Raw genomic sequence first — 19546 nt, 5'->3', positions numbered from 1 at the left:
CACGTAACTGATTTCAGAGACATGCCTTTCTTCTGTATTACATTGGTGGAACAGCTTTATCTGTGAATGAACAAGACGTCTGATTTCAAACACTTGAATATCAACTTGAATTGATAATGATACTGAATTCAGTATGGCACGCCTATGTGTCTTCATCCCTTTGTAAATCAGGGTGTATAAGCATGATTCCGTGCATAGGATAGTTAAATGGCATTGCTCCCCTTTATTGAGAGGAAGTCAGATAAGTGCCTGGTACAGAAGTCATTGAAATCAATGAAATTCTTTTAAAAGAAGGCAGCAAGACCTGGTTCTAAAAAATAGCTAAAATAATATCGAAAGAGTATTTTCTTTTGAAGGTGATAACCTTTAATTTACTTTCCACTGAGCATCATCAATAACCAAAGAATTTGATCTCCAGTGTGTTGTCTCAAAAGTGCACATCCCAGACACAACTTAATTTATTTTGTATTTGTAAATGAAGAATTATCTTCCAAGTATTATGATGTTTTATACCTACTCCATCTGCCTATCTGCATGAGTCCAGTTCTCCTGAACATGTTTTTTGTGACTGATTCAGAAGCTTCTGAAAAAGCATCAGTTTTTATATATGCAAATGCATGTACACATCCATACATGCACATTCCTTTTTAAGTTGACCTCAGATTGTCAGTAGCTGCAAGTTTATCCAATGTCCTGTAAATTATGATAGCAGAAATTAATTTGGATTAAAACCTGTTCTTAATATAATTACCATTGCCCTAGTTGTACATTCAAGATTAGAGGAAAAATAAATAAATTAGAGGAAAAATAAATAAATTACATCATTAAAATACCAAGGTCTTGCTAGGCCTGAGGAACAGGAAGGAGTAATTTAGGGTGTGAGGAACAGAGACTGCATGCCTGATATGGCAGAGACTGTCTGTGATATTGAGAGATCTGGGCAGGCAAGCAGGAATTGGCAAAGCATTAATTGCACAGTGTAGGCTAAGGAGAGAGGGCAAGGTGGTGACTGCATCCGACTGAGCCTCTCCTTTGAGAAATGGAGGTAAGAGTGGCCCTGTGCTTTAGTCTGTGTTTCTCTGCCTAAGCAGATCTCAGTGAACTTAGCATTTGAATGGAGGTTTACATTACCAATCAATACATGTCTTTGCTCTCAGTTGGTAGTAGCCTTTGTGGTTCCTGAAGTTCACAAACAAGTTGCTCTGTCGAAGTTCCAGCAATTGGGGGTTTTGTGCTTTCCTGTTGTGTAGATCGGAGCCAGAGTGAGCTTTTGGCAGCCATACATCATTAGGCTACTATGACCATTCTTCTCTTATGCCTGGTTTAAAAAAAAAAACACAACAAACCAAAGATTATCAACACTAGTTCTTTAGAAATACAAATACTGATTTCCTAGATGTGATGAAATGCTAGTATTTGTGCTGCTTTTCAGCAGCATAAGTTTTCTGATTTTTCATTGGTCATTGTTTGTCTCCATGGGTTTAGGTTTTGTGTTTAAAAGGGAGTTGGTTTAATTGTTATGTTTCAGTCTTTGAAAGAAACTCAACTTCATGTTATCAACAAAACCGACTATTGTTCTCCTGGTTTTAAGAGCTTGTGTATAGTGCCCAACACTCTGCTGCCACTTCAGAGTACTTGATGTGCTTGCGTTTGAGTGTACAACTACAGGAGAGAGGGCCAAACACCTTTGGCTTGTGAGCCACACACCATAATCAGGGACCTACCGGAAACATACTAAAACTTCGGAGCGTTCAGGGGACTGAGAAATTCAGGAATGGCAGAAAGATGGTTCCTTATCAAGTTGCTTCCCACTATTTAGTTGTAATAGCAAGGAGTGGGGTGTGCACTGAGATTGTAAGTTAACCCTGTAACGTCAGCCTAACTTGTTTTCCCACTGCTGAGGATTCAAGTTAGTGAGTATCAAAACATTTTTGTTGCTTGTGTGACATACCTCTGACACAGGAGCAATTTAGGGATTTGGTAGCCACAAGGCAGCCCAAAAATCATAGGCTGGTCACTGCTGTAGTCAGAATTTATGCTGTGTCCAGGCCAGAGCATCAGTATAGGGATCAAGCCATAAGTGAGGAAGAAAGCCATTTTGAGTTGTAGCTGTTTCCAGAATGAGTATCGTATTGGAATTGCTCTTGTTCAGTCCTTTACTGAGCTCTCCTTAGAAATACACAAATATTGGTGGAGGAATGGAAAACAGTCAAAATCCCTTAACACGTAAAGAACCAGCAAAGAAGAAACAAAATACTGTGCTTCCTTGTCAAAGCTAAAAAACCCATAAGGTAGCCTAGGAAGCAGACCCATGCTTATGCTTCAAGTAAGATACTTCATGCTGACCAGGGGTCCCAAATTTCTTGACCTGTGACTCTCTGTCAGCGTCACACATTCTTTACTATCCACAATCCACTGTTATCATCAGATTTTTTTATGAAAAGCATTTTGAGAGTATAATTTGCAGCTGCTTACCATAAACCATGTACACTGCTACTTGGGAAGGGAAAATGTAGCCGGGAGTGCCTCTCATAAAAAACACCCCCACAGCATGTTTATTGGCAATTTCAACACAAAAGCTAGAGTCTGAACACACGCTGAAACTCTGCCGTGTTATTTTCACTTATTGGGAAAATGCTGCAAATTAGTGGTGAGGCAGAATGGTAGGAAGCTTAAATCATCTTTGATAAAGCTACACCTGTTTTTTAAAATATAGAGCCTCCAGATTCGTAAGTGTAAAATATAGAAATGGAACAGCTCTCAAACGTCAAGGATATTAGAAAGACATATAGGTACACGTGTCTGACCACAGACAGAAGAAAGCCTGCAATATGCATTCCTCCTTCAGCAATGTTATACACGTTAGGCGGTAGGAGTGCACTCTGTTTTACCTAGATGAAGTCACACAGGGAACTTTAAGCAGAACATTATTACTCCATTGAAACTGAAGATTCATGTAGTCACAGGCCTTTACTCTTATTGGAATTTCTAATTCTCTAATTCTACTTATTTCGTATGGAAGAAAACAATGCAGTAAAGTATGCAAACAAACTCTTGCTAAGCAGACAGCAGTGTTTTGAAAGCAAATAGAAAACAAACCCCCGCAAAGTTATTTGGGTTACTGAAAATGTTTTTGCAACTGGTAATTGTCACTCAAGGAAGAGAATAGTGGCAGTGATTGTTGTTAGCAATGTTTTGACTAACACCACAGTTTATGACAGAGCAGTGCTACAAAGCAAAACAGTGTAATTTTTAAAAGATTTTTACGCATCCCCAGAGCTCAAGAGAAACAAAGGTATACTTTAGTTAGGTGTTGTTAAGTGCCTACAGAACTAGGTGTAGACTCAATAAATTGTGACCTTTTCATGGAAGGAATGCAAAGTGTTCCAGGAAAGACAAGGATTGGTAAGGTAGTCAGTTCTCTTTTCTGAGACACTCTGAATCCATTCCTGACCATACTTTCAGGTGATGTTTTTAGGAAGGTGTAGGATAATGGTAATGTGTAGTTAAAGTGTTTTTCCCATCCATGTCCTTTGATTTTTTTAAACTCTTAAACTTTTTGGTTTAACCTAGTGTTAAGGAGTAGTAGGCAAGATGCTTCTACAAGGAGAAAAACAGAGACATTGTGTGAGACAATAATGGTAAGGAATATGGTAAGACAAAAGAGCTAGAAAAGCTCTCCAGAAAGCAGACTGACTATTTTCAAGTAGAAGAAGAAAGTTTTTGATCTTGTGTAGTGATCTTGACCTAAGGTTGCTGCAGTGGGGCATCTTATTTCCTTCCTATCAGATGGAAAGGCATATTATTGTGGGCATCCTATTTCATTTCTCCATAGTCTGTTTATTTGCACTTTCTCAACACTTATGGAAGACTTTGAAAAATAATCCTCTTCACTGAATTTTTCTTATATCATTTCTTTTAAATGTTTCTGTCTATTACCATGGGAACATCAGGACCTTTAGTTCTTAAAAATATACCAGCTTGGCCCCATCTTTGCTCCTGCAGCTGCTCATTGTTTCTGAGATAAAGTTACACTTGCATTTGTCCCAGTTTTGTACAAGAAAATTTATTCTCTTTGAAGAATCTAAGTACATAAAATTATTATATGAAAGAATTAGAAATAAATATTCTTGAAAACTTAATGATTTTTTTTACATTCTGAGGATGATTTCTGGATTTTAATTGACTTTGTTAATACTTCTGTTTTTAAAAAACATGGACATTGTGATAATAGCTCTTAGATTTCCCAGGTATTTACACTTTATGGCAGTGATTCTGAAAGTTTTTCTTTGGGGATGGTTGTCTGATCTGTAGAGGACTCCACCAGAAGCAGTGGAACTCTATTTATATGTAGGACTCAACCCAAGCAAAGGAAATTTCAAAGGCAGAAATATAATCTATAAGCAAGCAAGGCATCTTGGCAGCTTTCTTATTATAATACACATGCCCATTTGTACAATTTTAGCTCAAATATTACATTTCCAAAAACTTTTCAGAAGAGTAAGAGAAGCAGGTATCTTCATATCTACATAAACCTTAAGTTTGAATAGTGTGTTACTTGACCACATATATTATGGAACAGTGCTTTTAATTTAGCATGGTAGAAAAATTACTCTTAAACAAGATTAAAGGGTAAACATGAATAACAACACTACCAATATATACAATCAGTCTTTTATCAGACAATATGTTAAGTACTTCTATAACAAACACAACTGAAATATTAAGACTGGCTCGTAATTAGGCTCCTTTCCAAAAGTAATCCATTAATGCAATAGCTGCCCAAATCCCAGTTCAACTTAATTTCACTGACTGTGATTTTTGGACCAAAAGCATTAAGCATGAACTAGTGAAAAATGTACAAAATGTGCATTCAATTAAGGAGTAATTAGATACTCAATCACCCTTACATCACACTAGAGATTATCCAAGAAAGGAGATACTACTCACTGCACTGTATAAAACAGTTTTGTTAATTAGTTTAGCACTAATTGAGATTGAGAAAGTGTCACTGTGTCACAGAATTAGTTTGCCTACACATAACTTTAAGAACACAAAGTTCTTGGCTTCTTTTGAGCTTCCTTGCTCAGATTTTTCAGTCTAATTCCCTGATCCAGGATCTTCTGTCCATGTAAGAGGAACTTTTCTATTCACTTCAGGTAGGGGGTTGGTCCCTGCACACTCGTATCCGTAGCTCACTGAAAAACTTGCCACAACATTCCAGAGTTGGAGAATAAGACTTTTTTTTTTTTTTTTTTTTTTTTTTTTAATGTTACAGCTTTATGCCAACCCCCAGGGAATCCTCTGTACTATTATGTAAAATATAACTATGGCTAAAACCAGCTGGTCTGTGAAGGGCTTACAGCCTCCCTTGGAAGGCAGCTAGTAGAAAGTTCTTCAAGTTGACCATCCAATGTTCGTGCTGCCAGACACCATGACTTTGGGTGGTATTGGATAACTAGGGATAACATAGAAATTGTGGCACAGATTGTAGACAGTGACTTCTTGACAGCACTGCTGGTGGCTGGCAGCCTCTATGCTCCCTTCCTTTTAAAGAAAAAGAGAGGGGATGCTTCAGATGTCTTGACTCCCTCCTGCAAGCTACTGTAGCCCCAGGTGACCGTTTGTACCCAAGCACTTACAGGTTTCTTGTGTGTACATACGAAGCTATAGTTGACACTAAGATAACCTCAGGAAAATTGAGATTATTAGTACAACGCAACGAAATGATTTGGCGCTCTCCTTCTACCACTTCTGAACTGAGAAACACTGGGGCAACCCGAGCAGCTGATTTCCTAAGGTTATGCTAAAGCACGTGAATATGTGTTTGCATGAAAACAGGTATTGATTTATCTCTGCTGATAATGAATAAAACTATAACCACTATTAGGAGGGACAAATTGGGTGATTGCTTTCTATCTCCTGAGCCCACCTGACTCCCAAGAGAGCTGCGTATTCAGCGCTTCACTTGGTAGGGCTCCTGAAACGGCAACCGGTAAAAAAGTCTCAGTGACTAGCATATTTTCTTTTCTAGTTTACAACCGTGCTCTCTACATTAGAATCAATTACCTGACTGATTCAGAAAGCCAACTGTCAAGCTTTCTTTCAAGTTAATAATTTTACCACTGCATTTAACTTTGCATTTTTATTGCCATTTCCTCCATTAAATCTTTCAGCACTGGCTTAACCCTAAAAGAGAAGAATCGGGACCATTATGTCACTGAAGTATATACCCTGAGACTGCCCCCACCTCCTGTCATGAAATCCCTGCTTTAGTTTTCCCTGTCTCCCTGACTGGACATAAACAGTCTTTCAGACCCACTGTGGAGGAATTTCAGTAACATAATTGTTCCATTCTCTTTTCAGAGAGGGGGAAGACAATGCTCCCACAGTGCCCTCAGATGAGAAATGGAAACTTTTGAGGCTGCTGCTTCAGTTGAACCACAAAGCCTGTATTGTTTGTCTTCATCTAATTCAGCCTTGATAGACAGCTGTGACAGTTGGTCTGTCCGCATGGTCCAGTGAAATTCTGGGAATGGATCTGTACATTAAAAGAAGAAAACACATTCAATCTTCCAATTCACACTGTTAACTATTTTTAAATGGTAATTATCATTGCTTATATAGTTTCTTTGCCGTAGCATTCAATAGTGGTCTGTCATCCAAATAGTACTAATTTTAAGCTTGGTTTGAATGTCAATATGTAGAAATACTTATTATTGTTTTGAGTGTTAGATTTAATTTTATTCCATGTCATCTCTTGTGTTTTCAGTAACCATCTTTTCTGTAGAGGGGAGGTGCATTCTATAAAGCTAATAAAAACATTGTTTGTTTGCAGAGAGTATTATACAAATTCAGAATTAATTTTTGGGTAGAAAGGAGCACTTCTCTGCCAAACCTATGCACTTAACGTGGTTTATCTGAATAAGGATGAATGACATTTGCATTACTAGGAACCTTACTGAAATAAAGGACAATTTTGAAGTAAGGAAAATTAACTGATGTAACAATAAACAGAATCATTGGGATTATTTTCTACTTGGTGAGTCATGGAATTTTGCAAAGAAATGGTCAATTCAGGCAGAAAATGACCGGGCTTTGTTCTCCGGTGAATTACGACAGTTCTGTTTGTTTCTGTGCATTGCTGAGGCTGGTGGTCTGGGGACCTGCTCTGCATGTCCTGAGCTCACTGCACAGCATGGGCATTGCCACCCTGGGCCACACATGACACATCTGACAGAACAGATAAAGGAACGGTAGTGTAAGCCAGCTAGTCAAGCTCATAGCTTCTCATTCCTGCAAAACACTGAGATCTGAAGGACAGAGACAGTAGTGTGGTGGGCAGTAGCTTTGATCACCACAGCCATCAGTGAAGTCCACTTTACTAGCAGGAGAAGGGCAGGTTTATGCAGAGACCTGTGTGCGTGGAAGGATGCCGGAGGCACAGATGGTGATCTTCAGGCTGGGGCACAATGGGGAGGTTACAAACCAAGGGTTCACAAGGGGGAGGTTACTCCCCTGGAGCAGATCCGTGAGTCATCAATCACAAAGTCATCACCAGGCAATGGTAAATGCAGTGTTAGAAGGCGTGCTTAATCCACCTTGTCAAGGGCTATGGGGAGAGCTGCTGCTGCATCATGAGCTATGAATTCTCTGAGTCATTTATGTGTATATTAGGGACAGCAGAAACAATAGGACAAACCCACACACCACACGTGAGCTGCGTGAGGGGGAGTGGATACTGCTGACTACTTCATGTGTTCATAACTCTGTGTACTGCAGAAACACCTGCTTCATTTGGAGAGACACACTGCTGCCCTTGACAGCGTTCATTGCTGTAAATGCCTAGAACGTGTACAGCAAGCAGCCCACCACGAAGTCATCTGTTTTTTTTGGGCTTAGCAGAGTAGCAATTGGCAAATTGCTCCTTGGGCCTATAGCAACTTGGATTTCTTAGGGTTGTGTTTAAGGAAGTCCATCTCCACCTTCTGCCCAAATTTAATGAAGAATAACCCCATTATCTACTCAAGGGGTTCAAGATTTCAGTGTTGGCCAAAACCACGCTTTCCATCTGCAATGTCCCCACCACTTCCATAATGTCCGTGTAGCAGCTTCACTGGCTGCTGCCCCACTGCTTTCACCAGTGACTCCTCAAGCAGCTGCAGCCAGAGCCCAACTCCAACACGATGGTCATGTCTCCCGCTGGCTCATGTCTTGCGATAGGGCAGGGAGTGGTCTCTGCAGAACGCCTTCTGCAGTGGCCTGCAGGGCTAGGCTGCACTGTCCACAGTTTTTGCTGGAATTCTGATAATTTGTCTTAGTGGTCAAATTTGGTGCTAAAATCTTGAAAAAAAACAACAAACCAACCCCCAAACCAGGTGGAAGTCAACTGGTTTCTGCCAGCTGAAGACTTACTCCTACCTTCTTGCACCCAGCAGTGAAGGAACACTCCAAAAGCGGAGTGAATCGTGTTCTGAACCTCGCAATTCCCAGGTTCTATGCACAGCTCATTCGGAAGATCCGTTCCCTTTGCGCATAACAAATTATTAACTACTGAGTATTAACTGAGAGGAACTGTAACATTAATACAGCAAATATTGACATTATGATGAAATCTGAACTAGATTTATTCTCTAAATAAACGTGTTCCTTATCTTGGAGCTGGCTGATACTATTCTGGCTGTGAAATAGAGATACATTGCAAAGCAAATGATGTAATGTCTCCACCGAAAAATTGAAGCCCATTATTTCCCTTTCCTGTGCTCCCTTCCTGTGTTTGCTGTTCTTTCCTGCATTGCCTTGTGCACTGAACTGCTAGTTGTATAAATACTACTACTGAGGAACTGAGGTTAGTAAATTTTTCTCAACATTTGTCAGACTTTTTTTTTTTTTTTTCTAGGCTTGGCTTTGAAAGAGAAAAAAAACCCACTGGTAAAAATACTTATAACTGTATTTTGACTTTAGAACCAGATCTAATTATAACAACAAATCCATTCACAAAACACACCCTTTCTAACTACAGATTGGTCAACCCACATTCGTGGTGTGTTGGGAAAAGTTAAATTAGTCTTTCTGGTTTTGGTAGGAATCCGCAGGGAGGAATTTGCAGGAAGGGCTCTCTGTGTATTACTTTAGCTACACTGCACCCATGAGGGGCTTTATTGAGTGTGGTGAGGCTCTGCTACTCTCCAATTAGAGTTCCACACGCTTGACTTTGTATTAACATTTTTAAGAAATCCTAAAAACTGATAAAGGTGTTCTGAGGGTAGTGTAAGGCCCTAAACGAATAATTTCCTCTTCTAGCCTACAGCTGCTAAAATTCTTCTGAATCAGATTGCTATCAGCACTGGAAGTATTTTTAAAGCTAAGTATTAATGTGTGCGATGCTCCACCTAATTTTAAAGTTTTATTAGAAATGTGAATCATAAGTTTCCAAGAGGTGCTGAGCAGTTACACACTTGTAGATCAAGAAATTAATGACATAATACTTAAAAGCAGCTATGTGCTTCACGAGGCAAAATTTGGCTCTGCAGCCTTCTGGTAAACTTTAGGAAGGTATTGGGACTGAGAGGAAATCTTGGGAGCAGGCAGGTGAGTTGGGGCAGGATGTCTGCTGTCCATGATCTTCTCTCTGTAGGTGACGTGTTCTTTGGGTTCCTCTGTAGTTTTCTGGAGCTCCCAGGAAATTTTAGAGGCTTTAAGCTCTTAGCTTGACTTCAGCCTATGGTGTGATGTACTTTGCACCCTGGGCTGTGATCCTGGGCTCCTCCCGATTGTTCAGATCAGAGGAGCCTCAGAGAGCACCATGCCTCCCTACGGCAGCCTTCTGCCCTGGCTCCCACCTTCCTTTGTGTGAAAATCAAGACTTAGGTGGAGCAATAACGAATACTAGGCCTGTCCCCAGAGTACACCTGGGAGGTGACCAAGCATAAATTTGGGTGGGTTAAAAGATAGGCTTGATCCCAGACATTACAGCAGCAAGCGTGCTATGGTAGCTGTGCATAGAAACAGGCGTGAACTAGGACACTGAGTCTAGGAGGAAATAAGGATGGTCCCTGGCCAGCATCCCTGTCTGTCTCCTAAAGGTTGATCTATTGTGTTCCTGAATCCCAGAAGATAATTGAGGGCCATGGTTGCTGAAGAGTTAAAAGTGCTTAACAACAGGGCAACATAAAGAAAAAATAATTTTACTGAGAAATTTCAGCTGAGTTTTGCTGAGACTGCAGAAGCAACAAAGGAGGGGGAGGTCCATGCACAGGCAGCTTCACAAGAAGTCATACACATCAGTGTTCTCCAGAACCTGCCAGGGTGCAGCTGCCATACGCTCGGACTCGCCTTCATTGAGTTTGACGGGTAGGCACAGCACTGGTGCAGTAATGGCCTTGTGCAAATTAATCCTTTCATGGTTGTCACATCAGCTCCAGTGAGAATGAAGAGAAGCTTCCTTCCTTGTAGAAATGGGGGAACCCCATGGTGAATGATGGCTGCAGACGAAAAGGGGAAAATCCTCTTTTAGGGTCCTTTATACACCAGTGCTGCCTGCTGAAACGTCAGGCAGCTGGAGAACCATGCACCACGTCTCCTGAGGCTGGACCATGCAGGGTGTGTTTGGAAGTCTACGTGCACGTTTATTTAGGAAACCGTAACTATCATTGTAAGCACACACCTGGGTGCATATTTGTATCTTTAGGAAGCTACACATAGAAAAACTATTTTTAACACAAGGACAATTTACAATGAATTTTAGAACTTCTAATTAAAGCTAAGAAATTCCAGTATGAAGACTTTGTGCCTAGCATCACTTCACCAGCACTGTACATACAACACACTGTTGGTATTTTTGTGGTTGGATATTTTTCCCTTTGCTTAGTGAACATGTGTTAAAGTCCTGTTCCCTTCTCTTTCTCCCCATTATTCATTATTCAGTCTTAGGTCCTTTATACTGAACGCTGTTCCAGACTTGCTCTGAAGACATAATCATTCATTTTCTCTTGGGACTTTCTCTCTTACAGTATTCATTTGAGTGCTTCAGATGTATTAATGAACTTATCTGTACACTCACTTTGCAAATGCCTTCTCCCTTGTATCACCTGAGGGATATTTCTCTCTGATCATAGACTGACTATCCATATGATGCCAGGAACAAGAAAAAGACTCAGCAGTCAGCCATTTTAGAGAGACATTCTTCATATTGCCCTGCAACACAAATGGTCCTTGTCCAGGAGAACTTGTTATGGCCTTATCTGCAAAGTTAAGAACCTAGCATTGATTCAGTAGTCAGGTCTTCTCCCTGATAAAACTGCTGAGATGATGACTTATGTTGCATGGTTTGTTTTTGATTGCTGGGTCATTTTTTGTGACCCTTCTGACCAGTATCTTCACATACTTTTCACCAGTGTACTTACCATGCTGTGTACAGAGGCAGTGGCAGCTCTGTATTTCTGCTTGGTCTTCCCCAGACCCTGAGCCCATGTTGATCCAGAGGCCTTTCTCCTCCCCAAGTATCAGGCAAACACCTAAAGATGGGGCCCGAGAATGAGAAATATTAGATAAAGTTGAAAATAACTTGCCCTTTAAAGTACACAATGAGCTATTGAATAACAAAGAAAAAAGAAAGCATAGAGAGAGCATAAAGCAAAAACAGCATAAAGAAACTTCCTTAAGTGTCCTTTTCTCTAGCAGAGATGTGGTTGGAAATATTCCTTCTCTATTTCCATCTCAACTCAATTGTGTTGGAAGTGGTCTCTGGGTTGGGTAAAACCAGTTGACTAACTCACAGCCAACTTCCAAATCAGTGATTAGAAACCATGTCTAGCTAAAGCTTATATCTGAATCTGCTGCTCTTCTGCCCCTCTCCCACCAGTGCCAGGGAATTGGCTCCTCATCCTCGGGCAGCACACACCGATCCTTATCCTAAACGCCGATTGTTCACAGCATTCACTGTGTTGGGTTACCCCCCTGCTCCCAGAAGACAATAAAGAAGGAAGGTCATAACACAAACGCCATTCTTTTTAAAAGTGAAGCACTTGAGAATGCTGGAGCTTCAAGTGCATAAGCAACTCTTTTGTTTATTATTTAAGGTGCTGTTTGTGTCTGAGATGGAGACAAAACCACCTTGTTCTTACATAGACGTAAACTCCATGCATCCTTTAGGCTTTAATACAAATATACGCTACAAACTGTGCTTTCTGAAGTGCCTCCCATGTAAGCATCTGGCAGTGGTGAGCATGAAACAGATGAAAGCTATGATAAGTCACATAACTTACATATAAAACTGCACATGATACACTAAGTCAGCAGTATTTTAAATAGCAGGTATAAAGCAATTCTGGAAAACGTGTGTTTAACCTCATGTTGTGAAGATACCGATACTATAGGTCAGTCTCTTTAGTTGGATAATTGTATGTGTGCCTGAGCCAGAATAAAAAAAAAGGAATAAAAAAAAAATGCAAATCAAAGGTAGCGGAAAGATTTATTTGTGGCTTAGAAACATGTAGTAATTCACATAGATAAGGAGATGGTTACTAAAAAGACAAATCAAAAACAGACACAAAAAACCCTGAGAGCTGTGTGCTCTTGGTAGGGAAACCAGTAATGATTATCAAGTGCATGAGTCTCAGTGTGAAATCATAGGCTGTGATTTATCAGACGTGCTGCAGCAATTTGGACCTTCCTGATTTCTTGGCATTTTATATTTTGACCACCCCAGTTCCACACAATTTAAAATGAAATCCTAGAAACACACGAAGCCAGAGCATCTCAAAATACCCGTGACCAGGGCTGTAATGAATGAAAAAAGGATTTGCGGAGCCAAGGAGTCCGTTCTCAACAGGACCCAAGGTATCTAGCCTTCAAATGATGATGTGACTGGGCAAAATTTTTACAGGTGTCCTGTAAAGATATTTAATTGCAGTATATTATCCAGCCACTAGATGTCTGCATACTATAGAGCTTCAGGCAGGGTTTGTTCCCCAGCATAAAAGGCAAACAAAGAAAATTCATATCTGTGGATACTTCTCTCTGTATCATAATTTGGCATCTGTTTTTGTCTGACCTGTGCCCCTGGTTCAAGGCGGGATCTGTGGGCAAAGAGATACCCTGCAAGAAAAATTACATATATGAAAATTGAGGCTGGTTTCTATTAAAAATTGAAAGAAAACTGTAGATTAAGCCATTTGTCGAGATCACATCTACTCAGATAATATTCACAAATAAACACTGGAAATCAAATCCAAATTGCCGCTGCCTATGTTGGCACGAATTCCAATTAAGGAGGTCATGTGGCGCCATGAAACAGCAGTAACCCACAACAAAGCCAGCGGCAAGTCAGGCTGTGGCTGCGATGTCCCCAGGAGTAAGGGTGGCTACGAAGTCATTCCTGCTCAGGGCACCTCTCTTCTGGCATTGGCACTGACACGATTGTGTCAGAGATGTCTGTGGTGTTGGGGCTGGTGGTGGCAGAGCCACCAGTGGCTTTGAGGAGCACCGTGAGTCCCGGCGCTGGTTTGCCTCAAACTCTTCAGGGAGTCCTGATGGTTTTGGCTGCTTCTTACTTGTGAAGTAGAACGTATTTGTTTGATTTTAACACAGTCAGTGCTGTTTAGGAAATGCAAAGCTGAGAGCTGCGAGCACTGTGAGCCCAGTATAGTCCCCAAGGGCTTCCTTCTTAATAATAAAGGTAAGATAATAATTTATTACGTTAAAGCAATGAAGACATATTTCCTGAACAATAGGACAGCCCAGCCTAAGTGCCTGCTGCACGGGCAGATGTTTACATACCTGTTTAGCATAAACCCTTTTCTCGCAGGATTTCCCCAAGGCACAATGATCGGCAGCCCTTCCTAGGTGCTCTCCGTGCTGAAAAGCCAAGAACGGAATGGCGAAAAAATTCCTCTTCTTTTGGGGCTTTGGCACCACCTGGAAAGCAAGTATTGCTTGAGTTCGGACACCCAACTTCAGAGGTCACCATTATCTGCCTTCACAGTCTGGGAATAAGCGAACTTTGTGAGGTTTTGTGAAAATCAACAGTTTACGCAAAGGCAGAGCCTGCAATGCCTCAGATGATCACCACTATAGAGACAGGTTAACTGTGTCCTACAACCCTTAAATCTGAACCCTGCCTCCTCCCTCCAAGGCCTCTTGACACCTGTGTCACGTTGCTTTTGTTTGCTTGCTCCAAGATATGACCTCCTCTTGCTTCTCCTGATCCGACACCTTCCCTTGCCGGTGTGGGTTCTTTCCCAAATGCATTTAGCAGCGGGTGGCTGCAGAGCACAGCTGCTTTTTGTGCGCTACTGGATATTATTGTATTTACCCTTTCCCAAAAGGATTTGAGTGCTATATTATGTTCAGGCTTACCCCGCTTCTTTACATCTCTTGGTTAGTTAATCAAGTAACAGTTCCTAAATCCAGTTTCTCATTAACAAAATTGAATCTAATATTAAGGATTCGTTCTCATTTTAGAGTTGATTACCATAATTGTGGTTAGTGTTCCATCACAATTAACTTTGTTTTTAATCACTAAAAGGCTAACAAGCTCATTTCACACCCTTTTCATTTGGTAAATGCAGAGAAGGAAGATACGGTTGGTGTCTTGCAGTTACGAGCTGCAGAAACTTTTTTGCAGTGTCCATAACAGTGAGTGTCAAATTCGTGAAGCTGAGGGACAGAGCGAGGACAACATTTTTTTCGTTTTAAGAAGTGGAGGTGGAACTGGTAGGTTGCCATTGCCACTTCTTTTTGAATTAGAGCAGAATCCCGTGTCCACTTATGTGAGTGCTAAACTGTGGCGTTCATTGCATTTCTGCACAGTAACACTTTTTTTTTTTTAATTATTCACAGAAATTCTTAAATTATTTTGGGTCGATGATTTGTCTTGAGAGAAGTGCCTACAGTGTGCATAATCTTGGGGTCTCAAAAGTAAGGAGCCAGTGAAGCCCTTGGAAGATGGGTCTTTGTTTTACTTGTAAGGAAAGAAAGTGCCCTTTTTGACACTTCTAGTATATTTCTGAAACAGAGTGAAATTTTAATTTATGTCAGTATATCCTAAATTATTGAGAATTCAAATTTCAACCAGTTTTACTCACACTCTATAGGACTTTTTTTATATCAGCTAAATTTCTCTTTTCATTTAGCCTGCAGCTCCTTTCTAGACCACCCTGCATTCTACCTTTGTTTTGTTAAATAATTGTTTTTATTTCTCAAAGAGAGATAGAGAGAAAAAGAAAAGAATGTTGTTTGAGAAAGCATCTGGCAGTTGTCCTGTCAATGAAGAGAGTGATAATGTGTGGTTACATTACTGTGTCTAAACAGGAGAGACTTTGTGATCTCCGGTAAACTCCCTCTTGCTAATTAGCCAGTTAGAAAAAAAACAATCTGGCATTACTTTGGTAATCTTTTTATATAGAAATATATCTATATGAATGATGAGATTGTTTTTACAGTTTTTTAATAATGCTGATTTTCCACCAAATTCTGAAAAGGAAGAACCCAAATATCTTCAGATTTGGCAAGAGATGAGGTGATTAGATACCACAGTTCCCCTCACTTTCCTTATGCCCGTCCCTTTCGCTAGCAGCCAGAAGAAGGAGAGAAAAAAATCAAAACATGGTCTCCTTCCCACCAACGAATTCCAGCTGGCATTTTAGCTGTGATGGACATCTACATGCAGGGGTAGAGCTGTTGTCACCCAAAACAAAGCAGTTGCACCTGTAAGAGGAGGACATTTAGTTAGAGGAAGGAAAAGAGTTAGAAATCTGTCAAGTCTAAATCTGCTCTCAAGAGTTTTTCAATTACTAATTTAATGAGATCATGTGGTATTTTTTATCTCCTTAGTCTCTTAAATTGTCTTTCATTAGATTTTAATGAGATTTTCTTCATCTCCTCCAGATAGAGTTCTCCCATTTATTGGTGCATCCTTCCTGTTTGTTTCCAGCTGTACAGCCTTACATTCAGAGCTGTAATAAAAATATATTCAAGTCCATATGTGCAATCCGGGCTGCTTCACTTACTTATGATCAACCAACATTAAAGCGGAAAGGTTCACTCTGTTTGGCCTGGTCTTCATAAAACAGACCACAGGTTTTCATCCAGTAATTCCTTCATCAAGTTGAGAAGCTTGCATTGACCTTCTGCCTAGGCTTGAATGACCTTTAATCTGTATTCTCAATGCTTTACATCTGGTACTATGTGTAACCGTATTTGCATTACCTGCAGATTTGCGTGTGGTTTTCACATCTTTTGTTCCATGTGCCTTTTTTTCTTCTTTTTTTTTTTTTTTTTACTTTTTTTTAAGTAAGATCTCATTCTTTTTTGCTCATCGGCTTTCCTCCAGCTTTTATACTTTTTACTTTCTTCCTAGATTCTTTCTGTCACATACTATTTCCATCAAGAGGGTGCACGCGGGCTGTGCTTCCACAGCCTAAGATCTGTGTGCTCCTGGATTATCCCGTGGTACAAATCTGATCTGAATGAGGCACGGGCATATCTCCGATGAATTAGCCAGAGTACAGGGTATGGATATATGCCAGGCTTTATCCCAACTACGGGTAAACAGATGATGTGTATTCGGCATAAAATTAGAGTGGGCAGGATGAGCTACAAACTGATCTGTCAAGACAGATTGAAGTTGCACTAAGAATTCAAAATATTTGGAACAAATTTGAACTGACAGACTGAAGTTGTTTTAGTGTTTTGTGTCATACGGCCACAGGGTTTTTGATCTTGTAATAAGCATCTTAAAACAGGTTTACCATCTTGTCTAAATGTAGCACCAATGTCAGCAAAGTAATAAGCTTCCTGATATTAAGAGCAGAAAGAGTCCTTCTGGCAATTTCACCTGATCCCTGAATGACCCAGACAGTAGAATTTCCTTCATGAATCCACATTGCGTTCAATAACTTCCCATCGTTCTTTAATATCGAGGCCCCATGATAAAAACTATGATGTGAAGCATCCAGTAATGCAATTTTTTGGGGCAATACAGGCAAAATCATCTAGGCAGAGCGTATCTGGGATTTGTACCTCGAGTCACTCTTTCACTCTGCACCTTGGTAAACCTCTTAGCTTGGAAACAGCCAACCTCGACCTGAGTCTTGGCACTCCCTGAGCCCCCTCTGTTCAGAGGATATGTAGCCCAGCACACGGATCCATACTGTGCTGTAGGCAGAGGCTGGTGAGACACACTTGCCCTGGGACGTCGCTCCCAGCTGCCTTTCAGTTGCTACTTGCAACTCACCCCTGGAGCACAATGCCAGAGGGCTCCGCTGCTCCTTCCCTTCTGGGAAATTGCTTTCTAGGAGACAGGGGTGCAGGCACTCTCCTATGGACTGGGGAGGAGAAGTCGCTCATTTGGACCTTGCCAGGAGACAACACTGCCTGTTCCCTTCTGCCAGCGGAGATGGGGCAGAGCGCGCGTGTGCTGCTTGGCTCGGCTCAGCAGCCCGCTGCTCCCCTGATGCTGGCAGCCAAATAGCCACCAGCAGAACAGAAAGAGGAGCTTAGGCAAGCGCTGGTCTTATCAGGGAGAGGCAGGCATCAGCTGCCCGCGCTCAACCCGTCTGCGAGAGGACCCGTTTGCATCTCCTCTGCCGTTGTTGTGTTACAAGCTGAGTGGTGTGGCTGCCAGCATCAGCCTGGCTGGGAGATGGGGGCTGCCAGTGCTGCCTCCCACATCTGGCCAGTGTCTGAAGCTTAGGGTAAGGCACCAGCTGTGGATAAGAGACAGCTGTGGCTGATGGTTGCCACACTGGGTAACTCCATTGCCTGCTGCTTGCCAGCTGAGATCTGCATTTGGCCACTGGAGGCCGACCACCCTTGCAAGGGGTTAGCAGGCTTGGCACATCCCGGGCTCGTGTCTCAGCCAGGCACAAGATGGAGATGCAGTCTAAGAGAGCACCACCTGCCCCAGAGACTGCAAAAGAGAGCAACCTAAGGAAAACCTTCTCCAGCCTTACCAGGGGAAAGCCAGAACTCACAGTGAACTCCAAATTTTATGAGATAGAAGTTGTCCTTGCTCATTCAAATACCTGCAGATAAGGTATACATTGGGGGGGGGGGCAGTTGAGTGAGAATATGAGAAGAAAAACAGATGATAGGACATAAATCAATCAAAACAAAATCTTTCCTGCCACTGCAATCAGGTGATGGGTCCTAAGCAAAGAGCCAAAAAGTGGTGCTGACCACTTCCCACAGGAACACAGAAATCTCTTTGTGGAGGCACTAGGAGTGAAAAAGATGTTTTTACTTTTAAAAGTTTTAATTAAAATTATTAAATGGGGGATTAATGACATATAAAAGAGTTTATGCACTTAGGAAAAACGTTCATCCCTTTCTACCCACTTAAGTGCATAAGACCCCTTGATCTGATGGTATAACGATTGGATTGGACGAAGTGTAACACTTTCCTCCAAAATTGACCAAGTCAGCTTTGTAAATAGTCTACCTCTGTGCACATTCAGGCATCACCTGACAGAAATAAGTTTTCAGTCTTTCTGGCTCCTGTTAGTCCTTCAGCTCCAGCTGCAGGACAAATGGGTCTGTTCTCTTTTTCTAACTCACAGATCTCCAGGATATGTGCTTTTAAATGAGAAGTATCTCTTTGTTTCCTGTTTTCCAGGTACTGGAGAAACAGTAGGGATGGTCCAAATGCTACACTCTTCAAAGCTCTGCTCAGGACCTGTGTCTTACATAGTACCTCAGGCAAATTATCTCTGAGCAGTAATAGACAGCTTGGAAGATATTTATTGTCTGCTTATCACATTTGTTATATACTTGCACAAGTTTTCCTCTTGCCAGAGCTGTAGTAAGGCACTCTAGTACCCAGAGTGTCTAATAGTTTTCCCTTCTAATAATGCAGTTTGAATAAATATTTGTTCAAATACTTAAATGCTCAAATAAATAAATAAACATTAGGGTTGTAGGATCTACTTATTGATTGTTCACAGCAAAATGACATTGGTTCTGCCTAGCCGTGTAGTCAGTCTCTTGAAAAAGGGAATGCTGGTGTGGCTGGAAATGGATGGGCTCAATGGTACCTGCAGTCAGATCTCCTCTGCTTTGGGAGAGAAGAGCAGAGCCATGCCAGCGGCCCTGATGGGCCTTTTGGAGGCGTGAAGTTTCACTGCTGCAAGGACTTAACGAAAGTGTTCAATCCTTCCTGGATCGCTGAAGGAGGGTTGTAAAGAAGTAGGCAATCATCATCCTTCCTCCTGCGGGCCCTGCTTGGGTGAAGTCTGATGGGGCACCTTCAAGCAGGCTTGGCAGGAGCGTTTGCTCTCAGAGGAGGTCTCTCCTTACCATACATGAGCCTGTTGCTGCTGTAAAAACACAAGGGTGTTGAGCTACGCTATCTAGTCCTATCCCAGCACTGAGGCAAGGGTAGCTGATGGGTATGTCTAACCTGCTTTAGAGACCTTCCCATGCAAACCTTCCCTGTCTCCTTAGAAAACTTTTCCTCCAGGGTGGCCACACTCAGCTTCATTGACCATGTCCCCGCTACCTTGCCCCCATCCCTCTTGGGTCCCTCAGGGTACGGACATGGTAGTGC

General features: G+C 41.5%; 2 protein-coding genes across 2 annotated transcripts in view; one reads left to right on the top strand and one right to left on the bottom strand.

The window, feature by feature from the left end:
* The window catches only part of CA8 (carbonic anhydrase 8), a 57457-nt gene extending 50324 nt beyond the window's left edge, over window positions 1–7133 (top strand). The window contains exon 9 of the mRNA XM_082499697.1: window positions 6367–7133. The gene's annotated coding sequence lies outside the window, so the exon portion shown is untranslated. The remainder of the gene's footprint in view (window positions 1–6366) is intronic.
* Window positions 1–19546, bottom strand: part of CHD7 (chromodomain helicase DNA binding protein 7) — a gene marked incomplete at its 5' end in the record, with an annotated part of 588463 nt that overhangs the window by 242726 nt on the left and 326191 nt on the right. The gene's annotated exons all lie outside the window — the stretch shown is intronic.

The sequence above is a fragment of the Vanellus vanellus genome (assembly GCF_965231255.1).
Source record: "Vanellus vanellus genome assembly, chromosome: 2".
Classification (NCBI taxonomy): Eukaryota; Metazoa; Chordata; class Aves; order Charadriiformes; family Charadriidae; genus Vanellus; species Vanellus vanellus.
This window is presented reverse-complemented; position numbering and strand designations above follow the sequence as displayed.